This window comes from Gymnodraco acuticeps, unplaced genomic scaffold (assembly GCF_902827175.1).
Source record: "Gymnodraco acuticeps unplaced genomic scaffold, fGymAcu1.1, whole genome shotgun sequence".
Taxonomy (NCBI): domain Eukaryota; kingdom Metazoa; phylum Chordata; class Actinopteri; order Perciformes; family Bathydraconidae; genus Gymnodraco; species Gymnodraco acuticeps.
In genome coordinates this window covers 417150-433087 of record NW_022992130.1, presented here as the reverse complement: position 1 = coordinate 433087, position 15938 = coordinate 417150, and positions in this window count along the sequence as shown.

Below are 15938 nucleotides of genomic sequence, written 5' to 3'. Positions count from 1 at the left end.
TCTGAAAACTGAAAAGAGAGAAGAAGAAACCGCACTGAGGGGAGAAAAGAAAGAGAAAGGTCACCTCATTAAGGCTTAAATAAAATGCTCATCATCAACAGCACTGCAAGACTAAACACACCCACACACATGCACTGAATGGCGTTTACAAGCTGACAACTTGATTTGCTCTGCCTGTGGATTTATGGAGGCAGCCCTATTCATAGAGCTCATTCCATCTGTAATGTCATTGGGCCATTCCCATCTCTGCTTGCATACTGCTTCAGAGTCTCTCTTTTTTTCTCCAAGTGTCCAGGTGATGTATGGCTCTTTAACATCTCCCTCAACAATTCAATTTAAGATAAAAACCGCATTGCCGTTTGAGTTATACTCTCAAAGGCACGTCGGCAGGGAGAGGAAGCACCTTCGCTGACACCTGCAGAAATATGGCCCCGGCTAATGCTAGCTCTGCTGGCAGGCAGCACAGTGATAACGCTGGCTGAGGAGCTGGTAGCGATGTAGACTGTGGCTGTTAGCAACAAGGGTTAATTAACAACACCGGGAGCTCGAGATGAGGCAGTTTCTCCCCATTAGAGCAGGATGTAATGACAAATGGGCTAAGCCAGTCCAGACTACAGAAAGCAGCTTTAGAGACTTCCTCATATACTCCATGTTAGATAGTGTCAGCAAGCTATTAATTCAAAGGGGAGGAAAAGAACAAAAAATAAATAAAAGTGTGGGGGGAATGGGTATACTCTTTTCTTTAATGTAGAAGCACTCGGAGTCCTTTTATAATATACATTCAGAGGACAAGGCAATATTTGATGTATTAAAATAATACACTCACAGGTGAGCAGCTGAACTTTAAACAAATATAGATGTATATTAAGACGCTTTATGATGATGGTTCTGCAGCATCATTTAGATCAACACATAGCTGAAATTGAAAATAAGTAAAGTATTCAAAAAAATTCAGCCAAACGAAGAAATACTTATTAGAGCAGAAAGAGCAGATTGAGACCATTGGGGACCGGCCTGATAAAATGGCAAGGCAATACATTAGCCAGTCAAGGACACACAGTCGCTTTGCCCCATTCACTGCAGTAAAAACCAAGACACTCCACTTGAGTCGCCAATAAAGTTGCAATGTGACTTTTCTATGGGCGACAATTCACAAAACAATCATTGGGGTTTTATAATATCAAATATGCAGGGTCAACAACAATCTGTCCCACTATAAGAATAGGAAGCATCCCATAGTCATTTGTAGTAACAGCCATGAAATAGCATTTGGGGAAAAAAATGCCGTTTGATGCAGAGAAATGTTTTCGATTTAGTTATTTATGTTGGCATTAAGAGGCCATTACGCCAGCGTGCAACATCAGCATGTGCTTTCTGGAGCGTTCAAGCCCGAGCTCTGATCCTGATAACACTGCGACAAAGAGCCAGCAACATCTTCAGTTTTAAAAACACGCTTCCAGAGGCTCTTCTCTGTGAAGGACACCTTCACTGCAGAACACACACACACACACACACACACACACACACACACACACACACACACACACACACACACACACACACACACACACACACACACACACACACACACACACACACACACACACACACACACACACACACACACACACACACACACAAACACACAAAGTGCTGTACCAGTCCCAGTGAATTACACTTAGCAATCACTCTGAGCAATCAACAATTGCCATTAGTGTAAAGCTCCAGTTTATCTCTCATTTACCACAAAGAGGATCAGACAATAACACACTTCATTCCAGCTAATATACACTGTGCAACAACTCAATATAATGCTTCATCTGCTGCATCACAAAACCCAACTCACTTTGTTTCAAACTTTTTAAATGTCATGAAGATGATGAACAAATATTTTGTATAGTTGTAGATGTTTTTATAAAAGTCACACCATTTAATTCACCAATATGATGCATTGTAATTAATCACGTTTGGATGTGGTAATGCAAAATATCTATTTATACTATGTTGTAGGCTACATTTCTCCAATTTAATTATATTAAATTCACAACTCTAAACAAAAATAAGTTCAAAATCAAATAAGCTGAGAAAATAACAAACAGGAAAAATGTGCAAACATGTGAACACATTGCAGGTCACAAAGAATAATCATAAAAACTGCGGTCTTCTTTTGTTTCACACTGCTCATCGGCAGTTTTCTTAAGTGATCCGCTCTGAGTGAAGCAGCACATACTCCGTGGTAGTTTCTGCATGTGATGATAAAACAGTATTATATTAGTCTACCAGGTGTCTGACCGAAAACTGCTGGAAAAGCGTCCTAATCTGGAGTTATAATATTCTCAGAGCAGAAAGTCAAATCCGGACGGAGATTAACTTTCTATCGCCTCTCCCTGCAGCATATCCCAGCGGAGCCTACAGTCTGAGCCCAGAGGAAGGTATCAGCCTCAGCAGCAGCAGAACTCAGGTACTCACAGATGCAGAGGCGCTCGGGAACTCCGACAAATCTTCCAGCGATTGACAGCCAGGGGAGAAGAGAGAGAGAAAAGGAGATACCGACAGCTAATTGTGCGGTTGATGCCGCAGTTATCTCAAGGGTTTTTCCCACTTATTCCCTTTACACAACTTCCAAAAGATTTGCTTTATGAAATCACTTGTGTGATATTTGAGCCAATCGCGGGACAGCCTACGAAATATTTAAGCCCGTAGCCAATAACAGCGCTTGGAAGCAGGAGGTGGGCGTGTCCCCAGGTGCTCATTGTGGTCTGTCAGAGGGGCGCAGCTGGGATGTGGATGCGGAGCCTCCTGGTTCAGCTGGGATGCCTCCATCCATCTAACGGAGTTCAGAAATAATTAGTTTAATTCACCATAAATCATATATACTTGAATCATTTAATATACTTTTTAATTTATATATCTTTCGTTAAAAAAAATGTGGCATGAAAACGATTTGAGCAATAGATATCAGAGGTGTAAGAAATAATGTTTTTCATTTATACCTTCGGGTCAAAGGTCATTCTGAGGGGTTTTCCGGGGTAAGATCTTGATCCATAAACGTGTATTGTGATGTAAACCATGGTTTTAATAATAGTCGGCTGGCCACTCCATGCTCTCTGCACTCATATGTGTTGAACTCTGGCCCCTCCCACTCTAAAATCACTGCAGCCTGTAAACAAAGCATTAGCCAGCACAATATTTTCAATATCACAAAAATAAATCTTCAATTTGAAAAATGAACATACTTTTTCATATAGTCCAAACACAACTTGCTGACCTTTTAATCTGACCAAAGTAGTTAATGTAATTAAATGCACACTTACTAATGAAACTTTTTATCTAAATAGAACCAGAGAGCTGTTTCAGCTCTTTTCATGTCAAGGGAATACAACTGCATCACATTTGCATGGAGAAGAGCAACAAGCACCCATAGCAATGATGCTCAAAAATAATAAATAATGATGTGTTCTTTGTCAAAGTTGGGTGTTCTGTCTGATAGCAGTGTGTGTGTGCTCTTGGGCGTGTGTGCTCGAGTTTGCAGGTTTACTGCTGCCAGATGTATAATTCTTATGTCATGCTCCACTGAGTACAGCCTCCCTGAGACCCCCAATGAAATGAATTGTGTGTGAGAGAGTTGGTGTGTGTGTGTGTGTGTGTGTATATATATGTGTGTGTGTGTGTGTGTGTGTGTGTGTGTGTGTGTGTGTGTGTGTGTGTGTGTGTGTGTGTGTGTGTGTGTGTGGTTGCGCACAGCTTGGTGAAATGAGATGTTCACATCCCAAGGACGTCTCCCACCATAATTTAAACTCACTGGTGCTGGAAGACTTCAAACTGAATGTGCTGAAGTCATAAACCAGTGCACTTCTGTCTTTACTGTTATTGTCTGTGATCTACTGGTGTAAATCCACAGGCAGGTGGCTGTGACTCAAACAATGCAAATACTACAACAGAAATGTCTCCATGCTGTGATTACTGCATATTGGCTGCCGGCTATAAAATTATGTTAAAGACCTAAAGTGAACACAACTTTTAGCCTTCCTACTTTGATTGCGCTTGTGTTGCAGTTTATCGCCTTGATTTACAAGTGGCAGAGTTTTCTCACACGGTCACAAAATGTAAGAGAAAGAGAAAATCCTCGGGGCTTGACGTACTGCAGCGCATACCTTTAGCTATTTACACCCTGATCTACAGTCTCCTACAGCAGAGACCCAACTGTTTTTATTTATGAGGGGACAAAGAGGCATCTATCAGCACTCAGCTGAAGCCAGTGACAGTGCATAGTGTGACTTTGAGGTGGTAAGTATATTGTATTTGTTCCCCAGAGGCACACTGGGACAAATCCCAGACATGATATTGTGTTTTGAGACTCTCCCAGTGCTTCTCACCTCCTTATTTCACCCTCACCCATCGCCAAGGTCGCACCACGCCTACCTCCTTAGATGCAATGATCTTAAAGTGATGATGAGGAATGAAGAAAGCTCAAGGGAAGAATGGCCAAGGGAGGGGTTTTTTACTACAGCATGAAGAAATGTCCCCTTTCCTCTTAAAGGGCTGTTGAAAGATGTATAGTGCTACAGCATCATGATGAATCCCCTCTGAGGTGGATAGCAGAACACTTCTCATATCATTAAGCTTTAGTAATGGTCCCTATGCCGCGTCTCCTCTGGCAGGGTCTCCTGGCGTTCACTCCTCAGGCTCAACAGACGGCCGGCTCCACACACACACACGCACACACACACCTCAGATACAGCTGAGGAAGAGTCCGTTTCCTGGAGGGGCTAGAACCAGAATTATTCCTCATCAATTCAAAAATACATGTAAAACTCTACATATAATAAGCAGCTCTGCACAGTCATCTTTTTTTAGGCTCTTTGGCAAAATTGAGTACATTTCGGCCAAATCTCTTTCATTATAGTCCTGTATCTGTGTAAAATGTGAAATTGGTGAAGTGCCCCATTAAATGTAACCAAACTCCTTGGAGTGAGCATTTATTTTAAATGGCTTGACCTCTCGGTAGCTATTTGAGGTTGGCAGTTTGAAAAATATTGTGAGAGAAAAAGATTGTGAGAGCAATTTTCTGTGGGAGAAGTTGAAAGTGAATCTCATTTTCGTCTACTTTGTCTCAAAAGCAGCCAACGGGGAGCTCTTTTATGGTTACAGTTATTAGTTCTTACTAATCTAGTTGTTTTTGTGTAGACATGAATGTCTGAAAACCCAATTTTGTTAGTTATGTTGTAGATTAGATAGAATCAATAACCCTGTATTAGTGTATTATTAAAAATGGATGTGCAGCATCTGGTTTGTTATCAGGTTTAATTTTGAGCAATGCATACTTACCCAATAATAATATAACTTCAAATAAAACTGCATTATTTTATTACATATTCTTTTCAGCAAAACCTTTTTCTTGCAGTTGAATGGTTTATCTCTTTTCCCTCTACTGCTGCTGTTTTTATATTTTCATGCTCCAATCACACATTTGGAAACATTAGATTTTCTGTGTGGATGATCTCCATCTCTGATCTTTGAACCTGTGTGCAGAGACTACTCTACTATACTCGCCCTCTGGGGTGTGAGCGCATGTGTTACAGCATGCGTTGTGACTGCACTTATTCACTTTCCATGGATATAGGTTTAGCCAACAGGGTCCTTCATAGATCAGCCTCCCCTGACAGCTCTCTTAAATGTCCTTGGCAGCCCCCCAACCCCCTCGTCTCCTCTCTGTTCCTGCACCTTTTCCTCTCTGGCCCAGCCTCTGATGGATGCTGCCATATTTCTCTGCCTCTCTCCCGGTATGCTCCCACAGCCACTGGGCCCTGTAATGCATGACACAATCTGTACATATCCCATTAAGTGTCACTTTGTGAATGGACCTGTTTCTCCACATGCCTTGCAGAAAGACACGTAGAAGATAGAGGCTGGGACCTGGCCAGCTCCTAAGAAGTCAAGATGTACTGTATGTCTCTTGGACCCCGAGTTAGCCTTTTAGCCATTCTTACAGTTAATGTTTCTATTGTGAACAACTGTTGAGTAACACTGAGTTGTATTTGAGTTTCAATGCTTATGATTATTTACATTATCTGCTTCTTTAGCTGCAGATTCAAGTGTCAGTTTTTCCTTTTTCCACAACTCATCTCCTTAACGTGGATGTCCTCACAAGACTGTGAAGAATTACATTTGGAAAACAATATTTGTTTTCTCATCACCCTTCCCAGTCCCAAACTAATATTAGTTTTTTTACATCATGAGGTTTTGTACACACTCTGCGTGGCTATCAATCACATTTTTAATTTAATGTATGAATATATGATTTATGTTGCTCAGGCAGAAGATATAAATCTATTTTGCGGCGAGAGGGGGGGGGGGGGGATAACAGCGCTGATGTTCCCTTATTGATTGGCTGGCTTAATAGTGTTTGTTCTTTATAGCCGATCTCAGGAAATAAAGCAAATAAATAGTTGAGAATGAGTTCAGTCACCGCGATGATCACAAGGATGAGAGAGACGGAGTGAGGAGGAAATAACAGGAATAGGAAGCAATGGTAAAATAATCATACAGCTGTCCTCATGAAATATAAAACAATACATACGTTTTAGTCATATGCGTGTTGTCACTTGAGATAAAACTGTCAATTTAATTAATCTACACAGAAAATAAAATGTCCTTTGCACTTTTGTTTCCTTTCATTTGAACTGTGAGACCAAATCACAAGTCACATTGTGTTTTCATCACTTTTTGATAAAGCTGGTGCCTTGAGCTATAATACACTTTGCTTCCAGTTATGGCTGTCCTACGAGATTAGAGTGCTAACCTTTATTGACATCCTATCACAAAGTCATGAGTGACAGAATATGATGTTTTCTTTGTAAACCGCCACACGAGCCACATGGCTAGATGTCAGTCCGGGGTCGCATCTTTTCCGCTAATGCAGAGTGTCAGGCCACTATTTGCTCTAAGACAGTTTTACAATTCTCAGAGGATTTGTCAAATTGATTTGATAACCAAACTGTGGTTATTGCCCAGCACCAGGCTTCTTGGAGAAGTGATGAATGAAATGTGTCTCGATGTGTCAAGTTAGATAAAGGCAAATAAATGACTTAAGGTGACTTGACCATGTTATATAAATATATCTAAGTCATAACCGTACCAGATTTAAGGTCCGATTTCACAGCTTATCATAGGAACAAACAGTATTTTTTACATTTGTCTGGAGCATCAGCTTTCTGTCTCCAAACCTTAATGATAACCTATTGAAGAAAACAATGAAAAGAGCTTAAGATCAGTGACCTAAGCTTCTTTCCACTTGGTCCACACTGAGAGGAGGAGAGGACAGCATAAATCCAGCCCATTAGCCCTGAGGACCCCTGATGACAGGTCCCGCCCCACGGCTGATGTAAACCAAACTTCCTGTTCGGAGATGAAGAAGCCTGTCAAGCAGCTGCAGCCACCTCAACCCCTGCCTCCCTCCCTCCGTGATGCTCTGGCATTAATAGCAAATCGATACTAAATGAAGGACAACGAAAACAAGTGACAAACAAAAGGATGCGTCCATCTCCGGTGGAGGGATGCAGAAGCGAAGATGCTGGAAGATAGGCGAGTTTAAGAGAACTACACAAGGTATTTTAAAAGCATGAAAACACTTCCCCTGACATCCCTGTCTTCTATAGCTCCATGTCAGTGGCTAAGGATTAATAGCAAGTGCTTGGTGGACAAGTCCCCAAAACAAAGAGCGCTGTAGGTTTTATAGTGTGCTTGTTGCCTTGCCCAAAAAAGACTGCAACTCTCAAGCAACCTGGTTTTTAACAGACCATAACATAACTTCACAGAATAGGGGTTGCACCTTTCGTTCTCTTTTCTGCAACACTCTTTCTCCTATAGATCTTATAAGCATTCTCTTAAATCTCCCAGCTTTTTAAGATACTGTTGTTTTGTGTTGTTCATCGGTGAAGGTCTTGCCATTTGACCAAAGTCGCCCAGGCTTCTCGTTTGAACTCATGAGAGGAGTAATGAGCACTTTTTCATCTCATCATGCTTAATGGTGTATTGATCTCTGGCTGTAAGAAATGACTACATCCTCTACTTAGTAAGCCTGTGTCATGAAGAACGTCCCTGACCCGTTACATTACACACATTTCGTTTTAAATACAACTTTCAATGTTCCATAATATTGGCTCCTTTTGTATGAGATCCATGGTCATATGAGGTCAACTTATCCCAGTATGAGAATTGTAATGTTTTGTCGAATGTAAACATGTGTTTGAGGGCTTGGTTAGACAACGTTCCAACATATACGACCATGTTCTGTGGCCTGTAGATTTTTTCTTAACCAGTAAAACTGTTCTCACACTGACTGCCAGTGCCGCCAGCCGCAGTCAGGCACCATCCCTCCCCCTGTGTTTCTGTAGCTGTCTCCTCAGTGGGATAATCAGCCATTCTCCTGCAAGGTAATTCCTGCTCAGGAGTGCATGGGGCCGACACTGCGGAAATTCATTTTTTGGTTTAATTTCAGGCCTATTGATCGTGGAGCGCTTTATGGCTGCATGACATCCATAATCACAACAATGGTCTGACAGCAGAGATAAATAATGTGGCAAAGGCACAGAGAGAAGGAGGGATGTAGGGATGAAAGGGACGCAAATTGAAAAAAAAATAGTAAGAGCCATGTTCCATCTCTTACTGCATTCTGTATTAATTACCGAACCCCACCCTATTACACCCTCCCAACCCCAACCCCTTCACCTGATTGATCTCCCCTCAGAGGCCATAGATTAGTTTTCTTCCCAAACTTATCTGAAATCTGTTTGTTTAAGCATCCATTAAAGATAGGAGCCAGTGCTCTACAGTAATTACCAAGGATACTGTAATATCTATAATTATTATGATTAGTGGAACAGAATTAAGTCAATGCTGTAGGAACCACAAGGGGCCAAAGCCACAGCATGATTATGAGGTTTTGCATATACTAATGCTGTATTCCAATGCAAGCCTGAGCAATGTTGCTGAAATAAAATTAAAAAAATGATTCAGGCAAAAGTTGATGCATACTGAAAAGCAAAAATTATCAGACCGCACATTAGAATTGATGTGTCCCGCTGGAGCATGTTGACCAATACAAAACATGCCGCTGGTTTTGGAATTACATTTGTTTTACTTTTACATTATTCAACACTTTTTATAAGATATTTGTAGAATATGCACGCATTCCCGGCAGTCTATTTCTTCTCAGTGAGCATACACGCCTATTTCAGAGACAGCAAGGGCCGGTGCGGTCAGTGTTTGTGTGGGCAGAAACTTTAACAGAGACAGAGAGCTGGTTTAGGCCGGCAGCACGGCCTCAGCAGGTCTTATGCTTCAACTAGGTGTGTACACATAGCTGTGTTTACGTGCAACCTCACCACATCTTTGCTGAATTTGACATACACCCAGCTCTGGATCAGCTGTAAGGCTTTAAATACATCATATAATGAGGTGATGAATTGAAGTCCAAAATGTGACCTTTCGTAGTGTACATGCAGTTAGATGATAATGGTGTATAGTAAACAGTGGTGACGCAGCAGTGCATAAAGCATGCCTCTTGTTGTTGTTGCAGACTGAGAGGGGCTGAAGGCTCCCGCTCATAAAATGTCTCAATTCAGAAAGGCGATAAGGATGCAGAGTTAATGCGGCTTGGCACACAGTTTTATTTGTGCAGAGGCGGAGGAGTCCCGCTTCTGGAGAGGCAAAGAGCGGAGTGGATACTGTTGCAGGTCGGGGAGCAGTGGGGAAATGGAGGATGCTTAGCTGAGACAGAACAAGTAGGCAGGAGAAAAAATATCTGACCCTTATTATGACGGCTATATGAGAAGTACTGCAAAGTCGGTGTATGGCTTACAGCTGATCAAATGTATTCATATCCTTTTACAAAATGTGCATTAAAGAGTAATTCAGAAAATCAGTTATTGAAAATGTAGCTCTGATAAGTTTTTTCTGACATAATGCAACACAGTGGAACAGACACATTTAGAATATTGCATACGATTTTGCATACATTTGCCATAACTAAGAACATATATACTCATGGTTAGCACTACATCACGTTGTCTTTATATTCTTGTTGCTTATTGAATACTCACGTTTCCTCTGGCTGTTTTACTCAGCAAAAACGCCTTGTTGTCACGTTTAGTGCTGCAAGCCCTTTTGTAAAGTACTATTTCCCAAGCACAGACTTTTTCCAATCACACAAGGAAAAAGTTTAGACCCTGATAAATGCAGGTAAAGCTTATTGTTACCCTGGAAAAGACCCTGCAGTGAAAACATGCTTTTGTCCATTCTGAGAAAATAACCATGAGGATGTTAATGTGCTGCCATCAGTGTTGTCTCATTTTGGTTTTAAAAATAAATCCTGTTTTAAAAACATATAAACAGGTGACATGGAGTTTGAAAGGTCTGTGCATTTACCTGTGGGAGGGTCTAATGAAAGATGCTGTTGATTTGCATTGTGGGGCAGTGAATATGTTCCCAAAGAATCAAGGTGTTGCCCAACCCTGTTCAATCCGGACATACCAATGTCCCACTGCAGGGATGGGAGAGTGCTCTCATTGGTGTAATGCAACAACAATAAGAAAACGTTTTAGATTTAACGTTCATGAGAGAATTATTTTCAGCCATGCTGAAAGAAATCACTCAAAAAATATCATCACAGGTTTCCTCTATCCTGAGCCGCAGGATTTTGTTGCTGCAACACATGAATACATAATGAGACAAGGCTTGGTAACACAACAGTTTCTTGTTGGCGTTAGGGATGAGTGCCACTGGGAGTGAATTGTATAACAAAGCTCCACACCAGTGATCAGCTTCAGCTATTTGTATGTGAGTCAATAACCCAGCCTGCTGTCTTTTTAGGGAGGGCCAGCGACCCTATCATGGACACGACCTGTTAAGAGAAGCAGCCTTTTCTTATCTGCATGCCCTTGGAGTACGCGCCCATTGATATGCCACCTTGACTCTATCTTCATGCCAAGATGCTTCCAATTATGCGAGCCGCTGGAGTGAGGCAGAGCGTGGGTTTCTCTGCGATGAAAACGGGTCCATGGGTAATGTGATCCCGCTGCTTTTTCCCCCCACAGGGATGGTTTTTGCTCATGGAGGGGGGGGGTTGAAAGAACTGCCAATTCTCAACTCAACACTTCCCAGTTCACAGCTTTCCTCACAGTCTCATGACCCCATTAGGTAGACTGATCTATTTAGTGAATGGCTCATCACCGGGGCCTGAGCTCGGCAGCATCCTGCATCCATTACATGTAGCCGTTCAATACATCATATGTGGGGATTTTCGCTGTGACATCAGTTCCTGTGTTATCAATCTTTCTTTAGATGCCCCTTTTAAGGCAGCCTGATGTCACAGCCGGGCGGAGGTGACCGCACAGTCAGGGCAGCCCGTGACTGACAGCAGGCTGTCACTCAGCTGAGGTGACAAGCTCAGTGAGAGACGGATGGAGAACAGATATGAACACTGACTGTTTATAGCCCGTGGAAGATTCTTCACCTCGGGATGATCGCGTCAAGCATGCTCTTCTATTATGTCAATTTTCCTGCCAGGCTTACAGAAGTATTTCTCCATTGGTTCTCTAATCTTGGTTTTCACTGAAGACCAGAAAATTATCCGGCCAGCAGGATGTTCGTATCCAGCCTGTGGTCCTTTAACATATGTTATCCCTTAAAAAAAAAAAGTTATTTAAATAAAATTGTTGAATGATAACAAGCTATTTTGTAACTTCTTTCAAAAATGTTAAGATCTCATACAAGTTCAATTTACTTGATTCCCTCACTTCCAGAAGAGGGCAGCACTTCTTTACCATATACAACTTCTGCCATATACAGTTTTCTGGCATTTGAGGCTCTCCTGTGTAATTTATTAAGGAGAAGTATGCAGACCGAGGCCATAATCTTCAAAGTGGAGAAATTGCTGCTCATTCCCTGCATGCTTCTCATCCCTTTAATCTCACCCTCCCACTTCACCATTTAAAAAAAGGAAGCTATTCAGACTCAAACCTTCTGTTTCATAAACACTGTGATTTATGAAAAGTGAACAATGCCATTTACATCAGACTTGAGTCACTTCCATTTGTATTGCCTGTCTCCCTTCTTCTCTCAAGATGTTTCTCAATAATCAAATGTCCCTTCCTCGACTCCTCGGTCCTCCGGTAGTGACCCGGAAATGAATTTCAGCGCACCATTTTGACCGTTCAAATCCAGTTTTGGACAGTCTGCCGTGGTTCCATCCCATTTCAAGTGCTGTTCGACGCTCGGCGTAACCCTCGGAGCACACTCTCCAATCACAGAGCTTGAGGACTACCACGGGGTTTGTCCATGGTTTGTCAAGCGAAGCGGAGAGAATACTTACTTCCGGGTGTAATATTCTCTAAAGCAAATTAGCTGCTCCGACCCTCGGTCCTGACGGACTCCAACTTGTGTTTATTAATCAAACAAATAAATAAACACAAGGATAATCATGTGTTATTGTTGAGTAAATGGAGAATTGCACAGGGGAAAATAACGTAGGCTATCTATGCCACTTTTTTTTGTTAAACTAATACGTTGTCCACGCGCTGTGGACCAACACATTGACGCGGAAGGGGGTAGCAATAAAGATAACACCATTAAACAGTTACACAACATAACAGAACTATTATCGATAGCAGCGTCCCTAGCAACAAGTAACAAGTAACAAGTAGTTAATAATAATAAAAGACATTAAGAAAAAGGCATTTTAAACAGTCATTAAAAAGCAACACAATCTACCTGCATTGCATTACTCTAAACGTGTAATAACGTGCTTTAACCAGTAGGTGGTTTGGGTTAAAAAGCTGTCAAGTTTACAGTGTTAACAAAATAAAATATACTGCTGTTTCTGGTTTAGTTTACGACGGATATATTTAGTTATTGTTTTGATATTTGTAACACAAAAGCGATGGAAAAAACCCACAGCAACATAGAAAAGATGGTCTTAACATGACCCAGCGGTCTAGTAGTTATGGCTAATACAAAACAATAATATCAAAACAAAATATTACTACTAACTTTATTGTGAAATTCAAACTGAACGGTAAAAGAATAGTTTCCGGTCTATTCTGAGTCCGATCTCTGTAGATAAATAAAAATAAAGAACCATTCCCATTGGATTATCCGTTATCCAATGGGAATGGACGCTCACATTGCATTTAAGGGCAGCCGACACAAACGAATGCCGTGCTTCCATGAGCGTCAAATCCCGCCGCAGATGGGAATACATTGCAATCAGTTGAAAGCTATTTGCGTCCCTTTATGAAGCTGAAGGAGCCTAGGAGCGTCACAACTGCCCGCCACGGGACCCTGACCAAACGTCGCTCCTGGACGATTATGGAGTGAGAGTGTGTTGCCCTTGGATACTATTTTAGTAACTGCTTGAACGGCAACGCGATGTTTACAGTGAGAACAGCTGTGAGGTCCGTGCAGAAAGCAGAGCAGTGTGTGTATAATATATCACTCAGTATAACAGGCCTACTCTCTTTATTTGCTTTAGTTTAGTAGATATCTCAAAGAGTCGATATTTTTCTAAGACCATTTAGTGCTTCACATAATAAAATACACAACGGCTGTAGCCTGATTATGCTGTAGGTGTGTGTGGTACAGTGTGTGTGTGTGTGTGTGTGTGTGTGTGTGTGTGTGTGTGTGTGTGTGTGTGTGTGTGTGTGTGTGTGTGCGTGTGTGTGTGTGTTGTACAGTGCGTATGCGGCGGACAGACGGGTCTCAGTTGGTTTGGTGTCCTATGCTTACTTTTAATACTTGTACAACTTTTGGCCTTTAATTTCAATTCCCCATGTCAGCGACCAGAGAGAGGGGGGGGGGGGGGATATATCCAGTCTCTGATTGTGTTACGTTATTATGAGAGTGCTCTCATAATTGTTTGATTTTGAAATTGTATATATTTATATAAATATATGTGTGTTTATATGTCGCATCTGTAGCCTGTTATTGTCTCATTATAACGCACTGTCAATGAATTAAAAGTAAATATATATAAGTCATCATGAATGAACACATCTGTCCATCAGACAGCTGAGTGCTGCTGTGCCTCCTGTCATCATTAATGGACGTCTCTTTAAAATGACCGCTCAGAGGAGAGGAGTTCTCATTTCTCTAACCGCCTGCTGCTTCCACTCCTCTCTCCTCGGTTCGCCTCCTCAGTCCTCCGCTCGCATCTCCTGTGGGCGGCACCAAGTCTCGAGGATAGGAGTCAAGGAGGGGAAATTTGAGTATTGAGAAACCTCTTATGTCTCTCTCCCCTGTTCTCTCAACTTGCCTTACTTTTTTCGTTTCCCCCCTCTCCCTTTTTGCTTGTGCTCCACCCTATAATCACACCGGTTCATGGCTCTCATTTGGAGCGGTATATATAGCAGTAATTGTCAGGGTGCAGTACGGAGACTGGGCAGAGCATGTGTACTCTCTCACAGGGCTGTTTCGCAATAAATCTCATAGTGCAGAGGAGAGGATTGGGGTGGTGGGGGGTTGAGTACGTGCACGAGCAAAGGCACGCACGCACACACACAAGGGCTCACACACTCCTAAGAAGACACTAAGCGCATATAGAAGTAGATAACATTTTACAATCCTATAAGAACAAGGCATTGTACTAATTTGTTAGCGTTCTCTTTGTTTCTGTAAGTCATTATATCTCGGTGACTATTCATTCACTCTCTCAATGGGCCTGAAATGGAAATTGAATGTGTCTCATAATGTGTTTTTTCACTTAACTGGATGGGATAATTATGCAAATGAATTCATTATTCATGAAAGCATCTCCTTATCAGTAAATATTAACAATCCCAGGTGATGAGTTAGGGCCTGTGTGTCAGGTGGTCTGCTCATGATCCATGAGCACATACTATGCACGTGCAAATCAATTTTAAGTGGAAGACAACATTAATGAGCATTCTTAGCTTCTTGCATTATACAGAAGAAGCTTAACCTCTAATGTGAAAAAAAGCATGTCATCATGGAGGCAGCACAAATCCAGACAGGTTCAAGGGTTTTTATTATCGAAGCAGCCATTTGGCTTTAAGCAGACACATTCCTGCTGAATAATCTGAAGTTTGATCACAACAATCTTGTGATCAAATCCTACGACATGTCTGTCTGCGCTATAAACCATGGAACACTGCTTTCAAGAGAGATGATGGCAAAACCTGTGTGTGTGTGTGTGTGTGTGTGTGTGTGTGTGTGTGTGTGTGTGTGTGTGTGTGTGTGTGTGTGTGTGTGTGTGTGTGTGTGTGTGTGTGTGTGTGTGTGTGTGTGTGTGTGTGTGTGTGTGTGTGTGTGTGTGTGTGTGTGTGTGGTGTGTGTAAAGAGGGAGGGGGGGTGTCCTTGTAGCTTGTATGGACAGGTCTGTCATTCAGTGAGCGCACACAGTCTCCATTGTGGAGCCGCCTGTGGTCCCCATCAGGGTGGAGTGGCGAAGGGGGCCTCCTGAATAAAAACACGTGCAGCAAACAGGAAGTGGGCCTGTAAGGATAAAATGAGAACTGCTTGGCTGAGCATTTATGAATTGAGTTCGGTCATAGGTCGACAACTTTTTGCCTCAAATTGTTTTCTTTCTCCTGTTCTGTTTTTATCTTTATTGAGGAAAGGGGTGACCCACACGTATCCCCGCTCCGCTGGAAATGTTATCAAGTTCTGACTCAGAACATCCCACTAAAAAGCAAGGCCCAGACCGTAGTGTCTGCCACTAGGATTAGATAATTTTTGCTTTTTCCAAGTAGTGATCATATTTGAAGTCCACTATACTTGCTCACAGTATGTGTTCACGTGTGTTTATAGAAATACAGTATGCTGAAAGGGCATGAAAGGATGCTGAATGTGTGTGAGTACACTCTGTTAACCCAGGTGCTCTGCTTTCAAGTTTTCCTTTCCTGTTTGCCCAGCAGCTGTTT